Here is a 21,809-nt window from a genome sequence, read left to right as displayed (position 1 = left end):
GCAAAGTTTTAATTATGGCGGAAAATATTCTAAGACCGCCATATTAACAGTTGCCTCACATTTAAAAATATGTATTTTTTTCCAGAAAGAAAGATTCTTCTAATTATAATGTCCTTTTTGTTTAATGCCCATTATAGTTTTAAAAACACAAATAACTTTTCCTTTCTCCTCAAAGTAGAATTACAGAGCCAGATGGGAGTAAGTGGACAAATAGTTAAAATTCCTCTCTTTTTAAAGTTGCTCACAGTTGTGCATCTGGTAGTTATTTTTAATTCTTAATGCATTTCTATTTTCCATTTCAAAAAATACTAGATTGCATGTAGAACCTAATATTACCAAAGAGGACATGGAAGAAAAGGAAGTGTCAACCTTCTTTTGTGATAGACTTTTTTTGCTTAATGTTTTGGGAATATATTTTTCTGGAAACATTATTCTGCTTTTATGGGATGGGAAGGAAAGTAGGATTCATTGTGTACCTAACCTCGGAATACATTCCGTACAATAAAGGATATAGATGATATAAATGAATGAACCTGTTTAACAATAGCATTCAGTGATAAATAAGTACTAAAATGTATTCTCATTTTAGGGAAAAATCAGATCTAGTATATCAGTAAACAATGTATCCCATAGGTTTTGATTTATATTTTTAAATATACAAGTGGTCTTAGTTACATCTCAACAAAAATACCGCTTAAAAGACTTGTAGTGGAGCATAAAAGTGCTATCAGACATGGAGCTGTGTTTTTGCCAATCCCATTTCCAGTTTGAGATTGGATACAAAAATATCCTAGGGCTGAGAATAGGCGTAGTAAATTGCACCAACAGAAATCCTTTTGTGTATTTATAGTGGAGGAAAAGTCTTCATTGAGTTTGCATGGAGAAATGTGATATAAGCTCTGTATGCTTTAGCACAGTAGATGGGACCTCACATTTTATGATTACTCTGTATGATGAATTTTAAGTGCAAATTCCAAAAATGTGTCTGCACGAGTTCCTTGTCTTTTTTCCTTTTACTTTCATATTTGATTAATTGGAACCCCCCTTCTGTGTTTGAGAATCCCTGGTGGCATAGTGGTTAAGTGCTACAGCTGCTAACCAAAAGGTTGGCAGTTAGAATCCATCAGGCGCTCCTTGGAAACTCTATGGGGCAGCTCTACTCTGTTCTGTAGGGTCGCTATGAGTTGGAATTGACTTGATGGCAACAGGTTTTTTTGTGTGTTCTAGAAGTGTTTCATTAATTTTTCTATAAATTGTATTTTTTTGGTATCGTTAAGGATATACACAGCAAAACAGACACCAATTCAAAAGTTTCTTCATGTACCATTTAGTGACCTTGATTACATTCTTTGAATTATGCAATTATTCTTACTCTCCTTTTCTGAGTTATTCCGCCTCCACTAACGTAAACTCACTGCCTCCTAAGGCTTCTGTCTAATATTTTGAGTTGCCATTGTCGGTTTGATCCAATAGAGATAGTTCTTAAAAGAGCATGATGCTCAAGGCAGGCCTTTTTGTACTAGTGAAGCTAAACTGTAGTTTGGTTTTAAGAAGATTTCATGAGTTACTTTTGGTTTGAGGTTTAAAGGTTATCTCAGGGTACAAGTTTCAGGGTTTCATCTAACCTCCATGGCTCTAGAAACTCTACAGCACATGAGAATTTGAAATTCTAGTCTGCATTTCCCCTCTTTTACTCCGGATTCTTCTCTGGAATCTTTGATCAAAATATCCAGAAATGATAGCTGGGTACCATCCAGCTCTTCTAGCCTCATGGCAAAGGAGGCAGTTGTTCATGGAGGCAGTTAGCCACACATTCCATATCATCCTTCTATACCTGATTCTCTTAGTCTGCTGCTCCAGGTGGATAGAGACCAATTGTTGTTCCTTGGATGGCTGCTTGCAAACTTTTTAAGACCCCTGGCACTACACAGTGAACTAGGAGGTAGAACAGAAGCACTAAACAAGTTATTGTCATTAGGTACCATACATAGACTCATAGCGACCCAGTATAGCAGAACGAAACATTGCCCAGTCCTGCACCATCCTCACAATTATTGCTACGCTTGAGCCCATCCTTGCAGCCTGTAATGAATTGTGTCCCCCAAAAATATGTGGCAACTTGGTTAGGCCATGATTCCCAGTATTGTGTGGTTCTCCTCCATTTTGTGATTGTTGTAATTTTCCTATGTGTTGTGAATCCTAATCTCTGCCTCTGGTTAATGAGGGAAGACTAGATTATATTAAAGAGGACTAGGGTGGGATGTAACGCCCTTACTCAGGTCACATGCCTGATCCAATGTAAAGGGAGTTTCACCAGGGCGTAGTCTGTATCACATTTCATCTTAGAAGAGGTGAAAGGAAAGGGAAGCGAGCAGAGAGAGTTGGGGCCTCGTACCACCAAGAAACAAGAGCTAGGAGAATAGCATATCCTTTGGACCTGGGGCCCCTGTGCTGAGAAGCTCCTTGACAGGTGAAGATTGATGACAAGTACCTTCCCCCAGAACCGACATAGAGAGAAAGCCTTCCCCTGGAGCTGGCGCCCTGAATTTGGACTTGCAGCCTCTTAGACTGTGAGAGAATAAATTTCTCTTTGTTAAAGCTATCCACTTGTGGTATTTCAGTTACAGCAGCACTAGATGACTAAGATATAGCCACTGTGGAATGTCGCACAAAACCATGACCCTAAACCACCAAACCAAGGAACCACATGCCATGAGGTGTTTGGTTGTACATAAACAGCCTCAGCAGCTCCTCTTTTTTGGGGGGGTTGTTATTGTAAATATATCTATCACAACTTTTGCCAATTCAACTTTTTTACAGGTGTACAACGATGGGCAGATTAACCATCACGCAAGATAGGCACAGGTTTACATTAAGTAAGGTACACAAGGTCTTACTTGTATCTACCCACCAATCTGTAGTGAAGAATGGGTTTCAGCACATCAAAGATATAAAAAGCAGGCAAAACTGCACCACAGACCAGCAAGCAAGCGCAAACAAGCCCATACATACCTTGCTTAATGGGTAATCCTGGGTAATCCATCCCTGTGTACAATTTACTGGCAGCAGTTACAATAATCAGTTGTGCAACCCTACCTGCAATCAATACAATTTTTCCATCATTCTTAAACCCCTCTTTTCCCCTTTGTCCTGCCCCTGGTAACCACTAATAAACTTTGTTCTCTAGACATTTGCCATTTCTTGTCTTTTTATATAAATGAGGTCATACAATATTTGTCCTTTTTGTGATTGGCTTGTTTCACTTCTAGTATTAACACTGCTGGAAGTTGTTTCAAAATGTAGTGTATTGTTAAATATTAAGACAAGCTCCATCCATACTATAGCATGTATCAAGACTTCATTTCTCCCACTGGCTGAGTAGTATTCCGTTGTTTGTATATGCCATATTTTGTTTATCCATTCATCTGCTGATAGTCATTTAGGTTGTTTTCACCTTTTGGCCATTGTGAGTAGTGCTGCAATGAACATTGGTGTACAAGTCTCTGAGTCTCTGCTTTCAAGTCTTATGTAAGGGTATATACTTAGGAGTGGAATTTCTGGGTCATATGGTAGTTCTATTTTTAGTTTTTTGAGGAAGCACCACACTGTTTTTCACAGTAGCTGTACCATTTTGCATTCCCACCAGCAGTGGATAAGGGTTCCAGTTTCCCCACATCTTTGCCAGCACTCTTTTTTTTTTTTTAAGTCTTAGCCATCTTGCCGACCCATTGGTTAGCAGTCTAGTGGAAGTGATATTAGTATCTCATTGTTTCATTTTTAATTTTTTATCTTTATATTTTCTTTAATGTTTTTATACTACTTTAACCTAAAAATTTCTCCTAGTACTTAAAAAAATTATGGGACAATAAAGTCATCTTCAGATGTCTTTTATTTTCACCCTAACAGTGTTTGCGTTGGCTTATAAGAATGCTTACTTCGCATAATTTTCTCTTCATGCAGAAGAGTCACTTCTAGTATTAACACTTCTGGGAATTGTTTTAAAATTTAGTTTATTGTCTTAATGTTAATAAGAAGTCTAGAAGTCTGGTAGGTTTTTTTTGAGGGGGGGCTCCCATATCCCCTGGCAGTATATTTGATTTTTTTGTTTTAATTGGGTTTTGTAACATTTGAATTGGTTTGATCCCAGATCCTTCATAAAATTATAATCGACTCATAGTTCTATCTCTAGTTTATACAGTATTTTAGGATAGTTTTGCAAATATCATTATGCTGATACATTTGGGAAGTACTGATATGTAGGGAAAATAATTAATTGTAGTTGTTAGTTGCCTTCGAGTCAGCTCCAATTAATGGCGACCTTTAAGTATAACAGACTAAAACATTGCTTAGTCCTGTGCTATCTTCGTGGTCATTGGTACGTTTGAGTCCATTGTTGTGGCTATTGTGTCAATCCATCTCATTATATTAAATATAAAACTTTAATAAATGTTAATGCTGTATTCAGTTTTCATTGGATAAAATGTTGGGTGACAGCAATAAAAAATTATATGCTATAGGATTTTTTGTTAAGCTATAGAAGCCTCTTTATAGTCACCACTGAAATGTAATTTAAAGTTAAATGGTGTTTAATTCTAACTGTTAAAGTATGTTTTGTTGATTGAATGTTTAGTCCGATAGATGATCATTGAACTAGACTAATAGTTTAATACATAATAGCATACATTGTGTGTGTATTACTAATATATTCTCAGAGAATTAAAAAAAATAAATTCATGAATGATTAATGCAGTGCTTTGTTAAATATTACTATTCATTATTGATTTTCTGAAAGTAATTGATAAAACACTGATTGCAGTTTCTGATTTGCTCTTGATACCCACTATAATTGTTTTCTTCTCAATAGGTTCAGATAGTATAATTTTAAATATTAATTTAAGACAAACAATCAGGAAGATGTGTACTAAAAGTCTCATATCCAAAGGTAATTATCTACCTACTGTAATTGTTTTCTTCTCAGTAGGTTCAGATAGCATAATTTTGAATCTTAATTTAAGACAAACATAATCAGGAAGATGTGTGCTAAAAGTCTTATTTCCAAAGGTAATTATCCATCCACAACTATATGATTATTTGTTGCTGTTGTTAGGTGCTGTCGAGTTGGTTCTGATTCATAGCGACACTATGCGCAACAGAATGAAACACTGCCTGGTCCTGAGCCATCCTCACAATTGTTATGCTTGAGCCCACTGTTGCAGCCACTGTGTCAACCCACCTCACTGAGGGTCCTCTTCTTTTCCACTGACCCTGTACTCTCCCAAGCGTGATGTCCTTCTCCAGGGACTGATCCCTCCTGACAACATGTCCAAAGTATGTAAGACGCAGTCTCACCATCCTTGCTTCTAAGGAGCATTCTGGTAGTACTTCTTCCAAGACAATTTTGTTCGTTCTTTTGGGAGTCCATGGCATATTCAGTACTCTTCTCCAACACCACAATTCAAAGGTGTCAATTCTTCTTCAGTCTTCTTTATTCATTGTCCAGCTTTCACATGCAATATGATTATTTAGTGCAGTGATAAAGAGCATGGATTTTGGAGCCAGACTACTTAGGTTCTAATCCTGGCTCCACTGCTTACTAGTTGTGTGACTTGGGTAAGTGATTTAAACTGTTTGTGCCTCAGCTTCTTCATCTGTAAGATGGGCATGATATTGGTATCCAAGTCATAAGGTTGTTATGGGGATTAAATACATTGTAAAGTGCTTAGAACAGTTCCTGGCACACATAGTGAGCTACATACAAGTATTAGTTAAATAAATGATTAAAAATTATAGTTTACATAAATAATTCACAGTTTTCTTTTCTTGGTCGCTTAACCAGTATCACAGGAGCCTTCAACTGCTCCATGTCGCACCCTTTGTCCAATGTTTACCAATTCCACGGGCTTATTACCACTGCCACCATCACTACTATTACCATTGCTACCACTACTGCTATCACTACTACTACCTTCTCTTCCTCCTCCTCATCATTATTAAAGAGTCTGTTAAGGTACTTTCCTAGTTGTGCCTTTGGAGGCTGAATATAGCAAGTGACATGCTATGTGAAGAGATCATCCAACTAATAAATACTAAAGTGGCAGAGCTGGGAGTAAGACTCAATTCTTCCATTCCATTCCACAGCTGCGTTAGAGGGCTGAAGGTTGTCTTTGACTCTTTTGTGCCTCCATTCCAAACTCATTTCCCCTGCCCTTCCCATTCACACATAAACAAAAGTATAGGAAGGAAACTGGGTCGTAAACCCTTCTGTATTCTAAGTGAAAGGTTGATTAATTCAGTAGTGAATCCCTGTTGGAGGGGGAGAAAGCAACTGGTTTGCCATCATAGTTGTTTCAGGAGGGAGTGTAATGGGAGCATGGGAATTTTCTGCCCTTGAGTGTGGGGAAATGGGGAAAGAAATGAGAATATAAGGAACCACGACTCCTAGGTGTTTTCAGTTTGTGATATAGTTAGTACACCATTAAACACAGATTCTGTTTATAGATGAAGAAAAGCTAATGTCAGTTTAGAGAAGGGCAAAATTTAAGTTGAGGTATAAAAAGTAATATAATTCTGAGAATGCTTATAAGTTTGTGATTAATAGCTTACATAATCACTTGTACATTTTATGAATGTGATTATTTTATGGTGTTTTATTTAGATATATTAAGCATTTCTCCTTGGGCTTTCAACCCCCATTTATGTCATTGTCATCTTAAAACTGGAATAATTTAGCTAAGACACTGAAAAAGTCCTGGGATGAATTCCTTGAATTTATGATGTTAGCTCTGAAGTTTGCTGCCTGAGTACCACCCTCTCCCTCTGACTTTAGAATGGCCTGTTTGCAGGAGGATACGTTGGGGTATTAGCATATCCCCACTTACTGGAAAAGCCTTGATTCTGGTTCTTGGCTATTTGTATATTACAGGTATTGTGTAGTACAGCATAAAACCAAACCCATTGCTGTCAGTTCCAACTCACAGCGACCCCTTGGGACAGTGTAGAACTGCCCCACAAGGTTTCCAAGACTGTAACCTTTACAGAAGCAGACTGCCACATCCTTCTCCCGCACAGCGGCTGGTTGGTTGGAACCACCAGACCTTTGAGTTAGCAGCCAAGCACTTAACCACTGTGCCATCAGGGCTCCTTGTCTTACAGCATACTTAGTTAAAATGGGTATCTTTTCTTAGTGTCTGTAGCATCCTCATGTTTTTGGTTGTTACAGATAGTCCCAGGATTATGAACAAATTTCATTCCTGAGTCTTTAAATTGAATTTGTACATAAGCTGGAGCAATTAGGTACGGTTCATATCTAATGTCAGTCAAATGTTTATCTTAGCATATAATACATAGTGTATCTTTCTGTGTATAAAACATTAAAGAAATGCTTCCAGATACACTGAAGCATCTTTAACATAATACAGTAATAGTAATAATAAAGTTTTGATGCCCATTGCAAAGTAGCGCCCATTTGTTATTATGAATCATTGTATGAACTTTGAATTTTTAATATAATAGGCATTACAGGGGTTGGTTGGCAAGTATGGGTTGTATGTAAGTCAGACTTTATAACCCGGGGACTGTATAGGAGATTGAGATTGATAATTAAGCAAGTCCAGTGTAAAACGTGTAGTACATAGCCCTATAAAGTATAGTGTTGAAGTATAACGGATGTAAGACTGGAAATCAGGAAATCTCAGCTGTCCTTTGTAGTTTTGTTGCTAACTGGTTGACCTCTTTTTGGCATTCTCATTCTGGAAATGGAATTATAATGCTTACTCTGTTATTCTCCCTCAACTAATGGAATGAGGCTGATTGAAATAATGTGAACATTTGTTGATATACAAGATACACATGGTTGTTAGGTTAAGCTTTTTTAAATCTATTTAATTTTTGAAGTTTTGGATAATTTTCCCTCTGTTTTTCACTTTATCCTTTTTTGGTTCAGTTCTCTTTCAGGTTCCTGTTTTGATTTTTGCAAATACTTCCACTCAGTATTTTGTTATGAAAAAAATTTAAATATACAGCAAAACTAAGGGGGAAGGGAAAGTTGTATTCATCTTTCTTCTTTGTCTCTTCAACTGTTTTTCTGTTCTTTGAGACCTAGTTTGGTGCCTAATTCTTCTTTTATTTCCTCTGTTAACTTCCCCTTCTCTAAATTTATAATTATCCATCATATTTTGTAGTTTAGTATTCAGTCTTTTTACTGTCTTACATTAATTTTTTCAAGTCTTAATTGGCAGCCCCACTACTTCTGCACTTTTATTTATTTATTTTAAAATAATTCTCATTGCGTTTTAAGTGAAAGTTTACAAATCAAGTCAGTCTCTCACACAAAAACCCATATACACCTTGCTACACTCTCCCAGTTACTCTCCCCCTAATGAGACAGCCTGCTCTCTCCTGCCACTCTCTCTTTTCGTAAGCTTCTAACCCCCTCTACCCGCTCATCTCCCCTCCAGGCAGGAGATGCCAACATAGTCTCAAGTGTCCACCTGATCCAAGAAGCTCACTCCTCACCAGCATCCCTCTCCAACCCATTGTCCAGTCCAATCCATGTCTAAAGAGTTGGCTTTGGGAATGTTTGCCATCCTGGAGCAACAGAAGGTCTGGGGGCCGTGACCACCCCTCCTGCACTTTTAAATGTCAAACTTGAGTAGGAGTCTTGTCTCATGAGTTTCTCTCTCATGTTCCCCGACATAATGGGCACTCAGAGGAATATTTGAGTTTTTGTTTGGTTGCTGTAACTTTGACTCTGTTTCTCTGTTTGATTACTCATGTATGCAGTGTGAATAATATTAAAAAAATGGTTTTAATGCTCTTTAGTCTTTGTGGCTCAGTAGTTAAGAGCTATGGCTGCTAACCAAAAGGTTGGCAGTTAGAATCCACCAGCCACTCCTTGGAAACCCGGTGGGGCAGTTCTGCTCTGTCCGATAGGATTGCTGCGAGTCGAAATTGACTTGACGGCAATCGGTTAGCCTTTGTAATAGTTGTTTAATTATTTGCAAATCTGTTGTATAGTCAACACATGAAATTTAGCAACTGTAATGTTGTAGACCAGCACAGTCCGTTAATACTGCTAGAAAAGCAAACCAAAGCCCAAAGCTTTTATCTTTATATGAAAAGACTTGACTAATTTTTAAAAAATGCAGTAGATACTGATGTAGTTACTCGTGTTTTTAATCATGTGCTTTGAAGCCTTTGCTTTTTCTGGAATGAAATTCCTCGTTTTGTGCAGAAGTATGTTAATTAGATAATATTTAGTTGGTGAATTTGTGCCCACAAGAATGTGATTTTTAAAATGTTGCAGATTGCTATAAGATTGTTTCCTGTTTTCTTTTGCGTGTTTAATACTTTGTATATTTTTCCATGAAGTAACCTTTCATCTTGTCCATTTATATCATTTAACATTAAGACTTAAATATTGAGTTCAACTCTGACAACACTGGTGCTTGCAAATGCTAATCATTCAAAATGTCCAAATTTGTATTTGACCTAAGAGTTGCAAAAATATAAGCTATTATATAAATATATCCAAATATATATTTGGGGGGGGAAGAAGTAAAATATTGTATTTATGGGGTGGTTTTAAACAGTCAAGCTTTAGAATTGAGACATGCCTAAAGTATTTCTCTAGTGAATTGCATATGGTATCAGTTAATGAATTGTGCTGCAAGAAGAAGCATTTAGTACTGTTGACCTCAGTATTACTGAAAGTTCTGAGAATTAGCAGTTCAACTTAGTAGTTTGGGAAAATGATAAAGCATACTTAGACAATTTTAGATCTCTTTAACGTCAAAACAAAATTTTCTGCTTTACCTTTTTAAATTATTTCTTTTAAAATCAAGGTGATGTTTGTGCATATGTAGTTAAAGTCAAATAGTACTATAAGGTTTATAATGAAAAATAGCTGTCCATCTTGCCTCTCCTCACCTCCAATTCCCAGTTTTTAAAGGCAGTCAGCTTTAATTCTTTTAGCTATTTGTTCACATTTGCCTTCTTATTTCTACTTTTTGTTGGCTTTTCATTTTAGACATTAGCTATTGACCTCATTTTAAGAAAAATGAGGATTAGCTGTCTTAATCTCTCTACCGCCTGCAAACATTTACACATACTTTCCTTTGTCTCTTCTTCCCCTTTAAGAATATCAGATTTTGGGGGATAAATTATTTACTATTCACATTATTATGACTATGTAAATATTGTTCACAGCTGGGTTTTACAAAATTCATCATAATCATAATTCCTTTCTTGTCCAACTTATTGTTTTTCCTAGGTAGTTATCCCAGTTTAAAATTTTATGTTGTTGTTAGCCACCGCCAAGTTGGTCCCCGACTCCTGGTGACCCCATGCACATTTGAATGAAATGCTGCCCAGTCCTGCACCATCCCCATGATTGTGGTAGATCGGAATGTTGTGATCCAGAGGGTCTTCGTTGGCTGGTTTTCAGAAGTAGATCACCAGGCCTTTCTTCCTAGTCTGTCTTAGTCTGGACTTTCCCCTGAAACTTGTTCAGCATTATAGCAACATACAAAATTCCACTGACAGACAGTCGGTGGCTGTTCATACGAGATGCATTGGCCAGGAATTGAACCCATGTTGCCTGCGTGGAAGGCAAGATTTCTACTGCTGAACCACTACTGCCCTTCTGACTACCCTAGGCAGAGTACATTACTCCTTCTGTTCCGTGACACCTGTGAATAAGTCTGTTTTGACACTTAATATAATCCCTCTCCACATCTTTCTTCCTTAGACTGAGTGTTCTCAAAGTTCGGATAACACTCTCACATTCTGATAGAGTTCTTGACCTACTCGTAAACCTGTTGCCGTTGAGTTGATTCAGACTCATAGCAACCCTATAAACGTGAGCTAGGAGTCTTGACGCTCAGTAGGTAATAAATAATTATTTACTTAATAAATAAATCCTTCATCTGGGTTGATTGAACATCTTCTTTCCTGGCAAACATACTGTCATTTTGACCTTAATCCCTAGTGTCCACTGAATGAATGAATGCTATGCTAGAAACTGTTAAAGGCTCAAGCTTATTATTGGGAGGCAATGCTGTGTAGTAATTTAGGATACGGCTCTGAAGTCAGAATGCCTGAGCTCAAAGAAACAAGTGTCCTAACCTCTGTTTTTTTTTAACATAAAATACCAATGATAATACTACTACCATACATGTTGTGAGGATTAAATTGGTACATCTAAAATGCTAGATCAATGCCTGGCACATTCTCTTTTAGTCAGTCTGTTTTTCATCTTTTGGGGACATTGCCTACTACAATATTAGCATAAGAACTTATGAATGAAAATCTAAGTAAAATGACAAATCTAGATATTTAAAATATTTAGCTCTTTGAATTTTGTGTATGAACATATTCTGAAATGATCTCCATGGACAATAACAGATTGTGACATTTAGATAAAAACTTCAACTGGGAGAAATAATGTGTTCAGTTTGTTATATACCTACTAAAATACTGCATTTTTTAAATATACCCTGAAATATCTAAGCGATATGGAATTATGTTAAGTGTCAGTATGCTATCAGTACTCATGACCCTTCTATCCCTAAGAAGGGTTTTATCTAGCCCACCAACAGATTTGATATTCGGCATGATTTGCTTTCTAATTTGAGCCTGCTGTATGCACTAAATTCTCCCTTCAGAGACTGTATGCTGAGGTAAAGGAAACTCTCTTTATTCAGCATACACTTAACTGAACACTTGCTCATGTGCCTAGTATTGTGGATGCAAGCAAAAAGAAGGCATAGTTGTTTTCCTTAAGGAACCAGCATCTCTTCGTCGTTTCAGTAATGTTGATATCAGATCTGGCAGAATGTATGCATGCTCTTGGACCCAGAATTCCATTTATAATAGAAATAGAAATGTGCACAGAAATTTATGGTCAAGGTATTCATCAAAATATTAATTATAAAAGCAATAAAAAGATACACATTTTGGTACATTCATTATATTTTCAACACTTTAAGTTAGAAGCATGATGTTACTTAAATACTTTTAAGTTTATTTTTGAAATCTGAATTAGGGATTATATCCCCATATCTGAGGATAGGAAACCCTGGTGGCATAGTGGTTAAGTGCTACGGATGCTAACGAAGGAGTCAGCAGTTCGAGTCCGCCAGGCGCTCTTTGGAAACTCTATGGGACAGTTCTACTCTGTCTTATAGGGTCGCTATGAGTCAGAGTCAACTCGACGGCACTGGGTTTGGCTTGGTTTTGGTATCTGAGGATAGATAGAGGGTTATGTCAGTAGTTGAATTCCATGGTCCATTATAAAGTTGTGGTAAATTGCTCAGATCTGATTTAGGGTCACAGTTCCCCAATTTATTGTATGTATAACTCTGGCAAGTTGTTTAAAATTCTCTAAACCTCAGTTGTTTCCATCTCGAAAATGGGTATATTAGCAGTTACAAAATTTGTTCTAAGGATGAAATGAAACAATGTATTATCCTAAAAAAAATAGCCCAGTAAATGTTTTGCTGCTCACGTTGTTAGTGTTTTTCTTTGTACTCATTCTGCCCTTAATGGTTTTTTTTCCTCTACAGCCTTCCACCAGTCAGTGCAAACCAGAGATGGCGATGTTTATCTGGTCTGACAACTCCCATTGCTTTGTAACAGTCATCTAGAGGATTCTGAGGCTTTTACCAGGCTCCACAGAGTTATCGCCTGTTATCTGTGTCTGCCACTTTTAAAGGATGGGAAATAGCAGTACATGTGCCTTGGGTTTGCCATCCTTGATCTAAACCTTCTTTTGTTGCTTTACACACACAAACTCCCTGTTCTCTTTTAGGTATCATGTACTTTTTGTTCTTGTACTTTATTTTGCTGGGAGTTTATTAGCACCTTTTTTTTTTTTAGTGCTTTGGCTGTTACTGTTGTTATTTCATAGCATAAATTACTCCTCATAATAGTGTGTAATAATCCAGAACTAGACCTTGGGTCCTTTTTAGCCCTGCTTCTTCTAGATCTCTCATAAAATACAAATATAGCTAGTTTGTAAGACTGACTTGGACCTGTCTGATTTAAAGAAGAGGCAGATTTTGTGTGAAGTTTTTCCATTTTACTAAACCCTGGAGTAGAAGGCTCATGCTGTGTTTAGTATAAGGTAACCAAATGCAAAGGAACTTTTTGTTCTTCACAATTAGCCGGTCTCCTCCTAAAGGATTATGTATTGTCCTTTTGTAAAGTAGATGGATTGTGACCACAAAAAAATTTTTTTTTGTAGTTGTTAGTTGGCATAAATTTAAAATCATGATGTTTAGGTAAAAGTTATATTCTGAGAGCATGCATAAATAATAGCCATTAAATTATAATTGATGGTGAATGAAATTGCCCTTAGTATATAGGCAAAAATGATTTTATTTTAAAATACATCCTGGGAGTTACATAGTAATGAATTTGTGAACACTGTAAAATTTTTTTACTTTTCATTATAACTCTTTGTACATTGATAAGTTCAGGGTGTTTATAAATTATCATAAATCAGAACTTTATTGATATTAAAGAGTATAAACACCTGTGTCTTGAAATTGCTTGCCTTGGATTTAGGTTTTTTTTTAATCTAGGATTTAATGCAATATGGTGTTCAGTTAACTTTATTTTTACTTAATTTGAGGAATAAGGTGAAGATGTTTTAATGACACTCAGCTAATAATCAGAAGGTAGATTCTTTGGGTAAAGTGTTTAACTCTCAAGGCCTCCACTACTTCTGTCTTTTAACAGTAGCTCTAATACATGATCTTCATTAGCCCTAAAATTCTGACTTTTTGATAACATTAGTTACTGTCTATATTAGATTTCAGTTTATGTTTCCGAATACTTGGCTCTATTTTATAATCTAAATTTTAATGTGAAAAGGCTGTCCCTTTAAAAAAAAAACAAAAAACTATTCTTGATTTTCTTTAGATTGTCCTTTAGTCATTAAAACATAGTTTCAACTCCATATGCTAACTGGCTTCTGTGATTTAAAAAAAACTTTCAGGCCGCTAGTTTCACCCATTACACAAACCTTGTATCAAATTTATATTGACAAGTAATAAAATTAACAGATTTGAGCTTTAACATTGTAGACACTGGAAAAAGCATTACAGAACTATAAAATAGCCCTGCTTCAGAGAATTCTGGGAGAGAAAGAGGAGTGTCTTTTACACACTGAAAAATCAGCTTGTGACAACCAGGCACTGATTTTGCTGTGCTCTGTTTTAACAGAGAATTGTTTTGCTATGTAGATACTTTACTGAGTTGTTTGTTAAAACAGAAGAGGGATATTTATGATCTTTTGATAGCACTTAAAAAAAAAAAAGACCTTAACGAGGCAGTACACAATACTGGGGAAGCCAGCACAACGCGTCCAAGGCAAGGTCATGGAAGCTCTGTAGACACATCCAAACTCCCCGAGGGACTGAGTTACTGGGTTGAGGGCTGTGGGGACCATGGTCTTGGGGAACATCTAGCTCAATTGGCATAACATAGTTTATAAGGAAAATGTTCTACATTCTTTGGTGAGTAGTGTCTGGGGGTCTTAAAAACTCGCGAGCAGCCATCTAAGATACTCCACTGGTTTCACCCCGTTTTCAAGGGAAAATGAAAAAAACCAAAGACAGGATGGAAAGAATTCAAATGACTTATGGACCACAAGTACTGCAGCCTCCACCAGACTGAGTCCAGCATATCTAGATGGTACCCGGCTGCCACCACCAACTGCCCTGACAGGGAGAAAAACCTGGTGATCTGCTTCTGTAAAGATTACAGCCAAGATGCAGCAGAGGGTTCCAGACACAGGTAGAGAAAAATGTAGAACAAAATTCTAACTCACACACAAACAAAAAAAAAGACCAGACTTACTGGTCTGACAGAGACTGGAGAAACCCTGAGAGTATGGCCCCCGGACACCCTTTTAGCTTACTAATGAAGTCATTCCTGAGGCTCACCCTTCAGTCAAAGATTAGACAGGCCCATAAAACAAAATGAGACTAAATGGGCACACCAGCCCAGGGGCAAAGACGAGAAGGCAGGACGGGACAAGAAAGCTGGTAATAGGGAACCCAAGGTCAAGAAGGGAGACATGCTGTGGGGTTGACAACCAATGTCACAAAACAATATGTGCACTAATTGTTTAATGAGAAGCTAGTTTATTCTGTAAACCATCTAAATACAATAAACAAACAAAATGGGCCTAAGATGGCTCTTAAGTGAGGAAGGAGAGTGGGGACTACTTCCTTACTTTGTTTTCCTCAAGGAAAAAGACTCCTCTTGGGGAGAAAAACTATTGGATTTACATAGAGGGTATTTTCTGGCATATTGAAGTAATTATTGTTACCTCAGTGATAGTTGCTTTTTGTATATATTTTCGTGTGTCATCAGTTCACTTTGACATAATCCTAAAATTGATTAGACATTTCTCACCTTTTTTAAAAATAGGAAAATGATTATCCATATTGTATAAAAATTGGGTTTTCAAGACTTCCCAGGATAAATCCGTGGGTTGAAAGTGGTAATACTTTGGAGTTTTTTGGGGGAGATTAACAATAGCGCTTCCTGTGGGGATTTGGGGCTGGTGAGAATGAATGTTATCCTTACCTGATGATTTGTTGGTAGAAACTAATTCAAGCATGGCATGTATTTTAGAAGGATATTGGGTAGAGTTCAGTGACTCATCGAATTGCATAAGGATTAGAAACCCAGATTTAGGGCTAAGCAGCCAGAAACCGTGCCCAGAATCACACTGCACACGAGTCCAATGAGGATGCCAGTACCATCTAGAGACACGTAGACACCACAGCCTACTCCAGGGACAGTGCCAACTCTGAATGAGTCTAAATGCTGCTCCTTCTTTCCTGGACTTGATCTTGCTGCAGTTGTTGTATGAGAGAGTTTCTTCCGGTCTCTGCGTCTCCCTCACTAGTTGCCCATTGCTAGTATGGGCTGGGCACGACTGATTGGCAGAGCCCATGTCCTAGATGTCTAAGAGATGTGGCAAAGTGTTTAATTTTCTGAAATTGTGAGGTAGGGAAAGCGCTCAGGCTTAAGAAGGGAATGTTCAGATGCTAGGCAGAAAAAAAGAATGACATTCACTTCACCTGATATTTTGGATTCAAGTTGCTATCCTGATTATGTTTAATCCGTTGTGCCAGCTCATTCTGATGTTTCACAAGTATTGCACTTAATCCTCACAACAACTTTATTAGCTTTGTTTTAGAGGTGAAGAAATAGGCTGAGAGAAAGTAACCTGTCCAAGATCACACAGTTAGTTGTAGCAGATCTGCGACAAACTCAGAGGTATTACTCCGAGGCCTGTGCTCATAACCAGTGTACTATACTGACTCTTAATCCTTTTTTTTTCTCGTGTATTTAGCTCAGAAAAGGAGTCCTGGTGGTGCGGTGGTTAAATTGCTAAGCTGCTAACCAAAACGTGGCGGTTCGAACCCACTGGCCACTCCACGGGAGAAAGATGTGGCAGTCTGTTTCCATAAAGATTGCAGCCTAGGAAACCCTATGAGGCAGTTCTACCCTGTCCTTTAGGGTCGCTATGAGTCGCTATGAGTCAGAATCGACTCGAGGGCACTGGGTGGATTTTTAATGAGTCGAAATCAACTTGACAGCAGTCGGTTTAGCTTTAAACTCTGTAAATGAATCTGTTGGATTGAACCCTCAGTGTTTATTAAGATCTTGTGTATGATGAGTTATGGGGATTTGGGCATGTTCAAGAAAGTTGAAAGTTTTATGGTTTTAATTTGCTTTCATTTTTATCTACCCTTACCTGATGCTTGAATCAGTTTTTATTCTTTTTTTTTTTTCATTTTGTGACTGTTTTTGTAGTTCATTTTGCAACAGACTACAACCTGATGAAATGCTTTTTTTCCTGAGTGTCAGTGCTTGGAAGTGAGTTACTGAGTGTAAGACAGACAGGCTGGCATGACAAGAGGAGGGGATAGAGCAAGACTTGAGGGAGGGAGGGAAGGAGAAACACAACACACGCACAGCTAGAGGAAGAGGAGACACAGACTCTGGAAGGAAAGGGATACTCACAAATATGTTAGCCTACAAACAGCATTCTTTATATCCTTTGTCAGTTGTTATAGTAGATTGAAATATATTACAATGAACCTTTTCCGCTTTTGCTTTTGGAAAGTCATTCAGGCCTTTTTTTAGGCTTGAAGCAGTGCTTTGCCTAAAGGAAACAGTGGTTCTTCAGCTCCTTTCTACCACTTTGCATTTTGAGTTGACTTATGTATTTCTGGGAAACCCTGGTGGTGTAGTGATGAAGTGCTATGTCTGCTAACCAAAAGGACAGCAGTTTGAATCCACCAGGTGCTCCATGGAAACCCAATGGGGCAGTTCTACTCTGTCCTATAGGGTTGCTATGAGTCGGAATCAACTCGATGGCAATGGGTTTGGTTTGGTTTTTTGGTGTGTATTTCTTAAAAAAAAAAAAAATTTCTGTTTTAAAGCTAAAAAAAAAAAAAAATGTGTGATATCTCGGTGTGAGAAACAAGAGCTGTTATTTAACTTGGGAAGTATCAAACTTGGTTTGGGGAAAAAAATAAAGACAAACTCCCGTAATTACTATGATGTCAACCAAGCTAGAGTATTTCTTCATAAACCACAGCTCTTGTTAATTATTCCTTTTGTACAAGTCTGTCTATCCTGCAGATTTTTGTGCTACCAAAACAGCACTTGCAATGTTATTTTATTCACTTCTGCCTTGGGGACTAAATGGGCAGCTATAATTTTGTGAAAGTCCCCTTCTACACACACAGTCTTGTTAGCAGTCTAAATGTGGGCTGGGTGCTAGGAAAGTGCTTCATGGAAGGTAAATGTCTGTGAAATTAAAAGTGATTTTGTCCTGTTTAAGTATTAAATTTTTTATATTGAGTATACTGTGCTTTTTGTCCTTAGTCCCATCTAATCTTTCCTAGGATATAAATTTTAATTTGAGAATGGTTATTTCTCTGTGAGTTTTTTGTTTGTAGTCTAGTGCAAGCTGTATAAAATGGAATTTTGTATAAATGCAATTGGTGTTACATACTTACTGTTGCACTGCTTTACTGTGAGATTTTTATCCCTCTTTTACAGACTGTTTTAGTGAACCAGCAATCCTCAGGTGGGAAGTAGTCCTTTTTTAAACTATCAAATTGAAAGTACTAGATTGTTGGGTTATACACAGTTTCTTACTTAATGGTAAATTTAACTAATCATCCATATAAGAAATGCCATCACATATATGTAGAAATGCCATCTGTATAAGAAATGGACCACAGGGCCAGAGCAGTAATCCATCCAGCCCAGACAGCCCTAAAGAGCTGCACCAAGCAAGGAAGCAGGTTACTTACTTGAATTCTGTCATTCCTGAAGGGCATAGAAGCCATTCCTAATTCCCTTAACTTACACACTGTACTCAGAATTCATGCATTCACTTTAACTCTTCAGCCTTGCAGTCCGTTCTAATTGTATGTGTTATATATGTATTAAACTAAAGGATCTACTATAGATTTGCTTGCAGTGGATAATTCTGGAGCAAATACCATTTATAATGTGAAATTCAGTTCGTTCATTGCTCATAAGCTGCTTCAGTTTCTTCATCTGTAAAATACAAAGTGATTTCATAGGTATTTTTCCCCCCACTCTCAAAATCTGTTCTGTTATTTTCAATGTGGCCAATTTTTGAGGTTTGTATTTTTCACCTTCCTTCCTGTCATTTTTCTTCTACATGCTACTTAAAAGTAGTAAATTAAGCAAGTTGTTTATTATGAGGGAACCATAAGTTATTAGGGGGGTACACTGAATTCCTCTGAATTATCTAATAGATACAACTAAAAGTTTTGTGGATTTTAGGAGGAACAATATTTTATAGTAGTAGTTTGGGAGAGAGCCAAACCAAACCTGCTGCTGTTGAGTCATTGAGTGCTATGGGGTATGGATTTACTTCTCAGTTTGCTGGAATCTGGTTGAAGACATTGGTCATTCTTTCATTGTCCCTTGTACAATGCCCACCATTAGAAATTACTTTAAAATTTGGTTGTGGGAAAAATTGTCTCTATATTCTATGTATTGCTGAAAAGTGTTCAGAGCCTACCAGACTACTGAAGAATGAAGATAGGCTTTTGTTCCTAGCAAGTAAAGGAGAAACCCAGGAAAAAAATATCTGTTCTTGTTTGCAATACCATTAACTCAACTCCATGGGGTAGTATCAAAGGCAAACCTACTTTAATACCAAGTTACTCTCCAAAAGAATTGAAAACAGGAACTCAGATACTTGAACACCAGTCTTCATTTAAGCAGTGTTCATAATAGCCAAAAGGTGGAAACCACCAAAGTGTCCATCAACAGATGAATGGATAAACAAAATGTGGCACATACATACAATGCAATATTATTCAGTCGTAAAGAGAAATGAAGCCTTGATACATGCTACAACATGGATGAACCTTGAAAACATGCTGTGTGAAAGAAGTCAGACACAAAAGGACAAATATTGTATGAACTCACTTACATGAAATGAATAGGCAAATGCATAGAGACCAAAATTTATTAGTGGTACTCAGAGATGGGTGGGATGAGGAAACGGGGAATTATTGCTTAAGGGGTATTGAGTTTCTTCTAAGAGTGATGAAGAAATTTGTAAATGGATAGCAATTATGGTAGCACAACATGGTGAGTGTAATTAATGTCACTGAATTGTACCTGTAAAAATGGTTGGAATGGCAATTTTTTATACGTATATTAACACACATATGCAGACAAACTCAAGATATATTACTAGCTGGGGGAAAAAATAACATATAGACCAGCCCATTATCTTCATTTGATTCTAATGGTAGAAGTATTTTACTTATGAGAAACACTAAAATCCTAAGTAAATAAACGTGTGTGTGTTTTAAATGAGATTGTATTTATAATTAATGTCCTGGGAGAGAGTGTGTCCTCTGTTCTCTCCCATTTCCTTCCCATCATCGTTTAACCATCAGTGCAGTGAATTGAGGATAGTGAAGGAGATTTTTTTTAAATGTTAATTTATGCTGAAAATTATCAGGATACAATTAGGTATTTAGAAGAATAGCATATGTATTTAGTCCGTTTGGAAATTTTAAATTGATCCTGCTCTGTGGAAAGCAGTAAGTTGTAAATTGATGTTTAAATGGCATGCTGTTTAGTTACGGGGATAATTTGTTCCAAGGAATTTCACTTTCTCCAAATAATTGAGTACATTAACGTAGCAAGGTCAGATTTCCTGGGTAACGTGTCCTGGTATAGTTAAGGAATCACCTTTGATTTTTATTTTAGAATAGGTATGTTACTTTACTGTGTAATAGGCAGTGGTTGCATTTAATAGTATCCAACTAAGTTTGCAGTTCAGAAAGAAAATATTCCCACATGGTATTTTCTGATTACTGACACCTGAAAAATCAGATTCCATAGGTTATGAATTAAGGCCAATTAGGGGTATCTGATAATGTCAGGAACTAGTTTAACATGAGAGGATTTTTCGAAAAAGAAAATTATGTGTCATGACTGTAATAGTTTTATCGTAAATTAAAAAGAAATAAATGGAATACTTTAATTTGTATGTGTGGAAACCCTGGTGGTGTAGTGGCTACTAACCAAAGGGTCAGCAGTTCAGATCTATCAGGCGCTCCTTGGAAACTCGATGGGGCAGTTCTACTCTGTCCCACAGGGTCGCTATGAGTTAGAATTGACAATACTGGGTTTGGTTTTTGGGGCTTGTATCAATGTGGAGAGATAGAAATATTTCAGACATTCAGAAAAGTACAGAAACTGGATGAACACGTGTGTACCTCACTCAATTAAATCCTAGCATTTCTTCCTTGACTTCTCAGGGTATATAGAATAATTATCAGTCATTTAGAGGTGATTCAGATTAATCATAATGAATGAATATCAATTATTGATCTGTAATGCCTAGCTTGCCCTTGATCAACTCTCTTAGACCTAAATGTAGCATATTCTTCTAATTAATTCCTTAATGTCATAAGTTTCTTCTTAGTGTATAGCGCTGACCTCGCTTTTTGTCTTCTTGGCTAAAGCAGCTTTGGAACAATGGAACAAATCTGTTAAAATGAGCAACCTTGATTTGCATCATAGCTCCTATGGTGCAGATGTGGAATCTGTGGCTAATAATTTTGTACCTGGTTACTGCAGGTAATAATAATAAAAAAGATAGACTGAGGTTTTGAATCCTAGATCTGCCCCTTTCTGGTTTGGACAAGTTATTTTAACCACTCTGTGCTTTGTTAATACCTTTCACATAGGGGAATTCTGGTAAATAGGCGAGCTAAAGCATGTAACTCAATAAAGGTTGCTCAATAAAGGTAACTTTAATATCACTAATTTTTCAAGTGGTTGAATTTGCTACAATCAGATTCCTAGATGAATGGGGGCATTTCGAGCATAAAAATGTTCAAGGGTTCTCTCTGCCCCCTGCTCGCCAAACAAAGCAAATTTTAACACTAAATTTCATCGTTCAACTCCTAGAACCCCAGCTGATTATCTTCATTGTATTCTTGGTTTATCTTTATACCTTAAGTCTGATAGGCGCGTAACGAGTGCTTTGTAAACCTTAAAACTAAGTGAAAATAGATTGTTCAGATGAAAAGTATGTGGATAAGTCAGTTTTGGGGCAATTCTGGAGAACTCTTGCCAGAACTGGTATCTTTGTTTTGGTCTTCAAGGACTATTAAATGTGATCACTGAGTCATACTTGCTGTTTTCTCTGTTCCCTGGCTAAAAGACCCTGAAGCTTGCCAGCCATGGGATGTTCAAAAGGCAGAGTA

General features: G+C 37.1%; 1 protein-coding gene across 2 annotated transcripts in view; it reads left to right on the top strand.

The window, feature by feature from the left end:
• FRS2 (fibroblast growth factor receptor substrate 2) overlaps positions 1–21,809 on the top strand; it is a 119,253-nt gene that overhangs the window by 38,242 nt on the left and 59,202 nt on the right. The window contains exon 1 of one of the 2 annotated variants that reach the window (XM_064283890.1): positions 8,224–14,799. The exons of the other annotated variant lie outside the window; for it this stretch is intronic. The gene's annotated coding sequence lies outside the window, so the exon portion shown is untranslated. Of the gene's footprint in view, positions 1–8,223; positions 14,800–21,809 lie in introns of those variants that run through there. 2 annotated transcript variants of the gene reach the window in all.

This window comes from Loxodonta africana, chromosome 4, assembly GCF_030014295.1.
Source record: "Loxodonta africana isolate mLoxAfr1 chromosome 4, mLoxAfr1.hap2, whole genome shotgun sequence".
NCBI classification, from domain to species: Eukaryota; Metazoa; Chordata; class Mammalia; order Proboscidea; family Elephantidae; genus Loxodonta; species Loxodonta africana.
The sequence above is the reverse complement of the archived record's forward strand: the minus strand, read 5'-3'. Positions and strand labels throughout refer to the sequence as shown.